The sequence below is a fragment of the Gymnogyps californianus genome, chromosome 8 (genome assembly GCF_018139145.2).
Source record: "Gymnogyps californianus isolate 813 chromosome 8, ASM1813914v2, whole genome shotgun sequence".
In the NCBI taxonomy this organism is placed as follows: Eukaryota; Metazoa; Chordata; class Aves; order Accipitriformes; family Cathartidae; genus Gymnogyps; species Gymnogyps californianus.
In genome coordinates, this window is record NC_059478.1 from 18,726,781 (window position 1) to 18,737,723 (window position 10,943).

Consider the following 10,943-nt stretch of genomic DNA (forward strand, 5'->3'; position numbering starts at 1 on the left):
AGGCCGCGGGGCGGGGGAGGGGGCTGCGGCGGACAAAAGCGCCCCGCAGCGCCCGGCCCCCTCCCCTCCCCGCGGCGCTCACCTGCGGAGGCACCTGACGGCCCCTCCCGGGCGGCCGCCGCCGGGGGCGGGGAGCGCGGAGCGCTCCCGGCACCGCGGCTGTGCCCGCGGCGGGGAGACCCGTCAGGCTGAGAGCCCTCCGGTGCCAGGGCAGCGGCCGTGCCGACCCGCAGGCAGCAGCCGCCCCCTCGGTGCCGGCATTTAAACAAATCGAGCCGCTCGAAAGCGGGAGGAGGCGGAAGAAGTGAGAAAGCAATCGTCGCCGACGACCAACCCCCGAAGATTAACGCAGGTGCCACGTGCAAGGAGGCAATTTCATCTGACAGGGGTCGCGCGGTTTTCTGGGCACCGGAGGCCTCGACTGGGTCCGGGCGCCGGACCGGGGGAAGGGGTGCGGGTCCCGGAGCGGCCCCGGGGGCGGCTGCGCGGGCGGCGGGAGGGGATGAACCCGACCCCTGCGGGGGCGAGCGGAAGGAGTGGGGCTCGCCCGGCCAAGGAAAGCACGACGGGGGATGCTCGGGAATGTCACCGCGCGGTTACGTTCAGAATGAGCTCGCCCCCCTGCTGCACCCGCCGGATGCACTATCGCTGTATCTGTTCTGCAGCGATGGTCGTCTCGTCACTGTGGCCAGGTACATCCAATGTCCACCCCGCTTTTTGCAAGGGACAGACAAAAGTCCGTATTACTGTATGGCAAGACCCTTCTATGGCTCTTCAGTTCCAGTGAAAACCTGGCAACAACATAAAAAAGTTCACAAATACACACAACGTTTTAAAAACATCAATCATAGATCCATTTGACTTTCCTACTTCACCTCCTCTTTCTCCAGCGGACAGCACAGCTCCCTCCTCCAAATGTCTGAAGAGGCTGATTCTGCTGGGTAAACCCATGAAAGCCTGAAGGAAAATTTTGATTCCTACCTAGATTTCTGCAAATAACTGGGACAAATGGGCTGTGTCTGCCTCCTCTTAGTCATACAAACAGCTCAATCTACGCAAGTAATTTTCCTGCCTTATTTTCATTATTAGCAACTCCATTGCAAGAATCTATTCAAAATTCTATTTACAATATAATTACACTCCTTACACTCACTCTGCTATAGAAATGTTTATTGCTTGTCTAGCCATCAGTTTCGTGGAAAAAGGGTCTATTTTCAAAATATTGCTTTTCCTCCATAAAACACCAAAATCCTTTTCTTCACAGCTGTACAAAAAACCCCTTCAGTTAAACAGCACAGACACTAAAATTTGCAAAAATAACAATTTGCAAATTGTACTCAGTACACATTTAGCTATTATTATTAGTTTCAACTTAAAATACAACATACTTCCGTGCAACACAAAAGTATGTGCTTGTTTTGAAACACAAGCATTGCAGTTGAGCCAAAAGTGAAACTAATTACAAATGAAAGTGAAGCTTGCTTTTTAATCCAAACACATAGAAATACTAATGCAAACATGTATGCTGTAAAAAAAAATGCATGTTTCGCTAGTTTGCAGTCATATTGGTAGCCTAGCAGAGAATGTATTCGTTTTGTTTTTGTTTTAGGCTGATAGTTTCTACTCAGGGTGATGTACTTCGATAGTAATCTAACCTTAGAGCAGCTGCTATTGTCATCACAAAGATGGCAATAGCGTGGCATTGTCTGCCATTACTGCTCCAAGAGTCGTTGGTAAGGTTTGGTAAACAGCAGGCAGCAGGCCAGCAGTCTTCCCAGGAGACCAATTCCCTTTTGTCTCACGACCTGCCACCTCCTTAGCTGACTGTATCTCGATTTCCATCAAGACAAATCTTCTGCTCTATTAGGGTTTCCCTGAAGAATGATTTCATCCATTTTACCTTACTGGAACTATTTCCCCTTTCTAGGAGCAAAATAAATAAAAGTACATCTTATTCTATAATCTTTCTTTCTACTAACTCAAAAATGAAAAGTCTGTCTCCAGGATCTGGCACATTTTCTTTCTGTCAGCAATAGGCTAGGAAGACAAATTAATGTTTAATTAAATTATAAACCCAAGAACTACTTGTGCTAAATTGTAAAACCAAGAACTATTTGCACTAAAAATAAAAGTATTGAATTAAGTCAGAACACTGAAGTTAATGGTCATAAGGCTTATAACTGCTTGAACAAAAGATTGCAACCCAACTTTCTAGGTTTGGTTCTTATTTACTCTGCTACTGAGTAGCTCCTGGGGAAGCACAAGGGGAGCACTCCACTCATCAATCACACCCCACAAATCTCCGAGCGATGATATTTGAGCAAAGGGAATATTTTGTTAACCGCCTACTCAAAAACAACGCTGTTTTTAGCTGTGTAGCTCCTGACTGTATACCTAGCAGATCAAGTTCTTCTTTGGGGTTATCTTAGTGCAATTATTTTAGGATTAATTTCGTCCAGTCTTTTTCAAGCAACATTATCCGGAAAATGTTCTTCAAGCTCTAACACCCTTTCTAATTGTTTGTCACAGCGATTTATGATACTGAAAAACAACAGCTTGACAATCCAGGGAAAGTTGAGTTTCATTTCACACATCATGCCATCCCCTGATCTTTTTTAACTTGATATTTAGATGTTACAAAACCAGCTCTGAATCTCAAAAGAAGTAACAGTTTCAAATGTTATGCTCAGTGTGACTAATGGGTGTCCTGAGCATCTACGTCAATCCTGTTGCTTGCACGATTTGGGGAAATCTCATGTAGTAACAAAGGGAAAGCTATATAGCAGAGTCCTATATATTTAAGAGGGTAGTATTTATAGTCAAAATTTCACTTTAAAATATTTCCTATTGAACATTCCTTTTAATATCAGAGAGATGATATTATACTTGCCTTTTAACCCTCCAGTAGTGCTTGGAGTTGCAGGAGCAACAGCACCTTGATTGGCAATCGCACCGGCAGCAGTTAACTGAGTCTGAGCCAGTTCTTTGAATAAAGCACCCTATGACAACTTGCCTCATGATCACCAAGTGCATTTCTGACCGTCTGTTTTTCAAGATCTCATCCTTTGATAAGAAAGGCTACAGCTTTATAGTTAGCTGAAGCATGAACCAGCAGATCACAACCCTTTAACCTCTAAAATGCTATACTGCCATTTTTTCTCCTAAAGACAATAAAAAACATGTAAGCTTCATAGTTCTCCATATAACTTAATTCAGTTCCTGGCACATCCTGACTATTACCACAGTTGCTCTTTCCGGCATTTGCTAAAGCTTCTTTGTCTCCTTCTGAGAATTTATAAATCACAGGTTACATACGCTCCAGATCATTGATTTCCTGGTGCAATAATGTGGCTTGCAATTAACAAAAAAGGCTCTCACTGCAGGGGTGGGTATTTTAGAACAACACTTCCCTCTGCTGGATCTGTGGGCAGTCACAGCTCTGCCTGCACTGGAGGGACCTGCCCAGATCCTCTGCCTCTAGCTCAGGCAAGACCCCTGCTCCTACCAGACAGCTTTGGACAGTAAGAAACTAGCAAAGGGCTTCTTAATTTATCAAATGAATATTACAATCATAAAAGTTTAATCCAGCATCAGCTGGACAGGAATATCAATTTAGTTTCTGCTCAAGACAGGAGTATCTCAAAGCTGTAGACATTGCTAAAATTGGGAGTCTTAGGGTCTGCCATTTCATATTCACTCCAAAACCCTGACACGTTAGCTCTTGAGTTGCACTACAGTAGTTCAGAGCAGGATATGCCTCCTTGGCTGGATATACTTCAGCGAAAAAGCATCAGGATCATAGGGTACCCCAAGAACACCACCATACATAGGCCGTCCCGCAAAACAGAGGACAGAGAAGACAGCATGTTCTTTTTTTCTCTATTCTGTGCTGCTACCTATTCTCTGTGTCTACCTGTGAGGAAGTGAGTGCAGACAAAGTGACAGCAGCATGTTGATATCAATTTTTTGGCCCATCACAGTGCAGGCAGCCTAAAAACCCCAGAAACGTACAGTATATAGGGTTGCTAGCATGAACCTCACTTCGCAGCAATGGATATATATAGATCTATTGTCTGCAAAGACCTTCTCTACACAGCCTATGCTGATTTTAACTGACAACTCTTAAGTGTCAACTGGAGCCTCATGCCAGATAAAATGAAGTCAATATTTAAAAACACCTTTTACCCAGACCAACAGGCATTTCCTTGTAGAGTGTGTATATAGGGCGCCACAGAAAAAAGATTAATTTTTTTTAAGAGAGAGAGAAATATTGGCCGCACTTTTTGTGACTCTAATGGAAACCAAGTATAGTGCTACAGTGAATTTTAATTGAGTGCTACACTTCCTATCTGGCCATCTGTTCCAAACTGCTAGCAATAACCAGAGTATGACTTTTTACAGGGGGGTTTGATGGAAACTACCATATTCAGATACAGCTGTCTTGTGTTCAAGTCATACAGTTGTTGGAATACTGTCCACAACTGAGGGAGGGGGAGTGTTAAGAGGAAGGGGAGAGAGAATTGCAGGGATAAATGAGTAAGATTGTGCTTAATTCTTGTTCTCCACAAGGACAGGAACTGGTCCCAGTGCAGTACTACGTGTGCTCCTAACTCACTTGTACAAACACGACTGAAAAACATAATTAAGCATTTTGCTGAACAAAGACTCTGTTCACATACTCTGCTGAATGAAGGCTTTTGGTGGACTTCAAAACACAGGAAGATGATGAATAAGCCAAAGATGGGGGAAGGGGAGTAGAAAACACAGATATAATCCTAAAACAATATTCCCAGTCAGAGAACTTTACTTTGAAAAGGGAGACAGAGATGTTTCACCGAAAAACTGTCAAAAGATTGGATCAAAGTGGTACTCAAAAGGTAAAACAGGTAACACTGCTGAAAGCCATACTGAGGTTAACCAGAATAAACCTTCATTAGCAGACAGGAAACAGGTGATTATGCAGTAGGTGGTTCCTGATTTGTGTGCAGAACAAAGCTGTGCTAAGCACACTGAAGGTCTAGTTAGAAAAGATCAATAAGAAATATTTCTCATGAAAAAAAAAGTTTTCAAAGAGTTTAGAGACGAAATAAAAGGCTTGAATAAAGAAACCAGAATGTCAGGATCAAGGATACATCCTGAGTAACAGCAATAGGGAAAGGAAATTTAAAAAAAATATACAGTATAAGGTGGCATAAGCAATGCTTTTCTAAGCAGGATGTTTTCCAGTCGTCACCTGGTCTTTAAATGCTGAAGAATAAGGATTACTGTCTGCTTCTTTTGGATGGTATTGCGTTCTTGTCTCCTGGTGATCCTTGCATCTTATTCTTATTGACTAATTGTGAAGTCTTCATCTGACACTTTCCAAGAAAACTTCTAAGGTGGACTCCAAGTACACAGAGCAACTAAAGATGAGTATTTATCTCCCAAGAGCTTTCAACACAAAATAAATGTTTGCTGGCTCTACCAGCCCTACAGGCATTAACAGCTCACACATGACACTTAATACTGCATTACTAATAATTGATGCGTGTCTGCCAGAATGCTACTAACAAAAAAAATAATTGTGCTTTGGGATTCCAATACCATTCACCCCTGTTGTTTCCAAATGCTTTGACTCCACTGTACAGTTCTACTGTTGCAACTACAAGTCATAAAAATGCAATTAAGAATCCAGCACTTGAAACTCTACATCACATAATTTTCTGCAGAAAATACACTTCAGTGTATTCTTATGCAGATCCTGGTTTCTCACAACTGTCCTAGGTCTTTCTTTCATTTATGCTATCTTATGTTTTACATTTCACTCACCTTGCACAGAGGTGAAAGAATTTTACACCTAGTAAATATTTCATAAATGCCAGCTTCTGTTTGCTCAGCACTCTTGCAAAGTCTTGCATTTCTAGTCAATTCAGCACTTGTCTGGAGACAACTTTATGCTTGCTGTGGAGATTAACACACTGGAAATCAGAAGTCCTCCAGTAGGAAACTACTTACTGTGTTGTTTTATGTAATCACTGTTGCTTTACTTGTTAGGCCACAGACATGCAGCTCTGATTTCAACTGAGACAGCTCAAGGCGGTCACCCCCTTCAAATAACCTCCTGTTGCTGATTATAGTCCCCAGCTAATTTTTCACCAGAAGTTGCTGCTCCCTCAAAACTGCAGTCTGGTTTATGTGTGTTGTTGCTCCCCGGTTTGGTGCTACCAAAATTAACCTGATCAGTTTGAACACTTTTGGTTACAGGGTTTCTTTAATCTGCATCATTCTGAAAGACCCTTGCCCTTACAATAAAGCAGGATCTGCTCTGCACCTTGCGGACCCAGATCCTCAGGGAAGTTGTTAGATCAAAAGACCAAAGGCAATTTATTTGTCTTTCAGCACGCTTTCATTCTGGACCTTTTTTTCTCATTCTCTTCAGTCTTCTTTCCTAACATGTAGTTTGAGGTTGGCCAGTGATTTATCTGAAAAATTTATCCCAATATCCCTCCAGAAGGTGAAAACCTCAGTTCTGTACTATTTGTAGCCCCTGCCAGCAAAAACATCACAGAATCACTTTCTGGTAGCTTAAGGAATCCATAATAAAACATGCTGCTGCTACATCTCAAGCAGAAATTTGCCTTCTGTTTTCTAGAGGACATGGGAAAAATAAGACAAAAAGGTCTGTTATACCAAAGTATCTCTACCCAAATTTAAATACAAAGAAGACACCTCTGGAATCTATCAGAAAAGATTTCCATTGTCATATCCATTTTCATTATTAACGGCTTGATGCCACAGGGAAAAAAAAGCCAATTTTGTCCACAAACCTTCACAACATAAAAATACATAATTTTATAAAGATGTCAAAGATACAGAGACACAATTTAAAATCAGCCTTGGCAGCATGAACAATGTCCAAATAAATGAATATTAATTTGTTTATGGATACTGCTAAGAAATGCTAGAGTTATCTACTACCTCCTTCACTCTGCAGTTGCATTCAATTTTTTTTGATATACAAAAGGTATGAGGTCATTTAAAATTGGAGTGCTCTCACCACCTGCTAAGATTAAATCTTTAGAGGCAATAAAGCCAGTATAATCTGAACTCCAGGATCAAACTAATTGGCTATGATACCTTTTTTAAAATAGTGCCAAGCATACACAGTAGCTACTATCTGATAAGTAAATCGTTACAGTGCAGCCTACCGGGCAAAGAAAAGAAAAAGTCATTATTTTTGAATGAGAACCAAAGTAAATAATAAATGTGTACAGCACAGCCCGATATGAGGAGTTCCTTGGCACATATTTGGGATGTTTAATCATAAAAAAATGTAGTTAGACACGAGTCATACAGCTCACCCCAAACGACTGAAAAGTCTTATGCATTTGTTTAATACTGCATACTGTGAGTAATACAGGAAATTCTCACTGAAGTATTTCCAGCTTCCTAGACTCCCCTGATGCAATCCAGTGTTAGTCACGCAGTGTGGGAGCAGTCAGATAGCCGCATCCTCTTCCCCAATCCAGATGCTGGCTGGACTCAGCCTTTAGGAATAAAGTTAGGCCTGTGAGATATTTGGGCTGTATTTCTTCATTTGTATTATCATACGTTATATTTAAGATGGCACACTAATTTCTCAGAACATCTCTTTAATAAATATTTGCAAAAGACAAGATTCATACTATTTTTCTTGAGCAGGGCTTACAGCCACAACACGGCAGACTGTGAAGTGGCAGCATGGCAATGGGCTGGGGGTAAGGATGGTACCTCCCACCTGAGAGATTCCAAATTATCCACGGCTAAGAGGTGTGCGGGTGTCCTGCCTAACCTATTGCACAGGCGTGAGTACAGGACTTGACACTGAACTGCTGCAGACATCAGCATGTCTTCCTGAGCTTTTGCTTGAAAAGCAGGACTGTTAGCACAGCATAGTTGTGCAGTTCTGAGGAAGAAAAGGAATAGAAGATACAAAGAAGAGGAATTGTGAGCAAAGAGATTCTCTCATCTGCTGTCCAGTTGCTTTTGTGATCAGAAAAACAGGCTTTCATCCATTTCTTGTTAGTAAACAAGACTGTGTCAAAGACTTACATGTCCCATCAGTAATTTAATATTTTTTCCTCTTGACAAAAAATCCTTGAGGTCCTAAATTCATATAAAAAGGAAATTACAACACATACATGTCTTTTTGAACTGCCACGTGTAAGGTTTTATTTTTATGACTTGCATAATACCACTTTGGAAAGTACTGGCTATATCCCAAGGGAAAGCTGATCTAAATTTTATGGTTTTCATCTCTACTTTGATTTGACCAAGACACAGGTTCATTAGAGTCTTATCTACTGCAGCTAGGGTAGAAAACTCCAACAGACAAAACAGAGCTGAAGTCAGCTGATTTTCTATGGACTGTTAATAGTGTGATTTGTGCATCCAAGTTCTGCCAAATAATTTTCTCCTCTTCAATTGAACTGCCTCTCACTAATCTGTTTTGAAGTGTAGAAATTCCTGACTACCATTCCTACTTCACAAATAAGATGGAGGTGGGTTATATGAAAAGAAATTAGCCTAAAAATGCACCAATTCTTACTTCTAATGAATGAGAATGTGTTAAGCAGTTAGACCAGCCATGCAAGACTTTTAGCAAAAATTCAGGATGCATTGCTGTGCACTTACAAAATGAGATGCTTCGAAACTGAAAGTCAGTATGAGACACTTAGGGTGCTTAAAAAAGGCCAGAAAATTTTAATGTGGGTGCTGGGAAAATTACTTATTTTAAATATGGAAAAAAATATTACTTCTAAGTATGAAAGATAAATTTGAAAAAGCAAATACCTCACCATATCTAAATTTATTACTTTAGCTGAGTCCTGGGATTCAGGACCGATTTAATTTTACGAAAACTGTTGAATGCTGAATTCAAAAGACTTGACTTAATGTATTTAATCATTAGGGTCAGATGTCAGTGTTCCTGTTTTCCCTGCTGTGCCAGAACTTGGAAAATCCTTTTAAGTTAGCAATCTTTGAAACAGAATTTTTGGCCTTTCACACTGCTGAAAGTGTGGCAAGGCTGAACTGCTCAATCGGTTTCTCTAACACTGTTGAGACAGGCCTCCTTCAAGACCTTCTGACTGATATACAAAGTGAGCTTTTCCTGCTTAAAGCACAAAATGCCATTAAGTTAAAGAAATTAAATTGTCGGTTTTGGGGGCGAACTCAAAAAAAAATGCTACTGAGCATAGGTAGCAATTAGAATTTTCATAGTGGTCCATCACTACAGTGGACTTTGATTGTTGCATGAGTTGGACCTCTTACATGTTTTTCATATTACTTCAGCTGAAATTTAGACCAAAACTCTTGCACCAGATGCTACAGAATTGTAACTAAAAGAGTAGACAATATTGCCTTTGCTGTGTTAGTTAAACTGCAGTGGATCCTATTAACTCATGTGCTCCTAAGATTGTTTTACCAACAGGAGTCACATAATCAAGTGTCTTGCAAGAGATGAAATGTCAGAGCCAGTTGGGGCAGACGAGACTTTAAAACCGCCTTTATTCTTCACTATCTCAGCTGATCTGGTAAACACTGAGCATCACTTAACAGGGTAAGGACTCAAACAGTGCTTGTTTCATCAGCTGAGGATGAATCAGCAGTATCTTAATAACATCCCTTCAGCTATCTGTATCAGGGACCTAGGGTAGCGGTGTCATGCAGAAGCCCGGAAAATACAACATTGCATGGTCTTCCCCATCACGTCTGCTTTGTACACAATATTCTGTGAAAAATATGGGCATCAATGTGACGAAGAGCCAACGGAAGGCTAAAGTTTCCTTTTTTGCTTTTCCTTTTTGAACCGCCTTGGGACATGGCAAGGTTTGGGATCTGCTGCCCTCCGGTGGACGCTTGGAGAGGTCCTCTCTGCCAGCAGGAGCGCCGCGTTTGAGACCACGAGAATTCTCAACAAGCATGACAGAAAAAAGGAATAAAGTGTCAAGTTGTTCGTGCATCTTATTTAGGATCAAAAATAAAAGCTGGGACTCATTTCTTAATTTTGCTATTTTGTTCTGGCTTTGTCAGAGTATTTCTACATCCAAGTAGAGGTGTTCCGGTTCGTTCCATGAAACTGGTTCTCTTCAATCAGTTCTCACTTTCATTTTATATGAATATATATAATGATTATATATATAGCACAATACGTACAGTAATGATTTCCAAGTAGTAGATGTATCTATTGCATTTGATAATATCTGCATTCTGTCTGCTCATCCATCTCTTTGTGATTATTATTGACACACTAGACCTATTTCTAGCATCAACATTTAAAAAAAACAATCAAGACTTGCTACAGAAAGTGTTTTCTTACTGGCTTGTACAGTTCTTTTTAAAATATTTATCTGTATTACTGGACATTTTAGAACAAGAAATGCATTTGACATGTGATGTCATGCCAGGCCCCTGTAAAAATCTAATTTGTGAGGTTCTTTCAGCTCTGCAGTGGTCTGAGATACTGCACGTTAAGATCACAATGTTACTTAGCATACAAAATCAACCGGAGTTGTACAATCTTTCTCTTTCTTAAAGCTCTGTACAGTGATGTTGATGTTAAGGCAAACCAGTTTTGTAAAGATTTATAAAAGCAGTAAAAATAGGTTGCAAAGACATTTCAAATATATATATATTTTTTCTAACTGAATAATCAAATTTAGTGATGATGAGGTACTGACTAAAGGGAACTTTTGCATTTACGAATGGAGTAAGTCTCTGTTTGTCCTGGTGGTGAAGGGGAACCTTAGAAATGCAAATCCTGTGACTTTGTGGAATAGCTTAAGAAATCTGGAAAACCCCATTCTTTTCCTGATAAGGGGTTAACTTAGGTATGAGATGATTGTTAATGATTTGGACACTTTATTCCTTCCAGAAAGATGGCCCAAAGAAGGTAACTAGTTAGCCCAGTTTACCCCAACTGA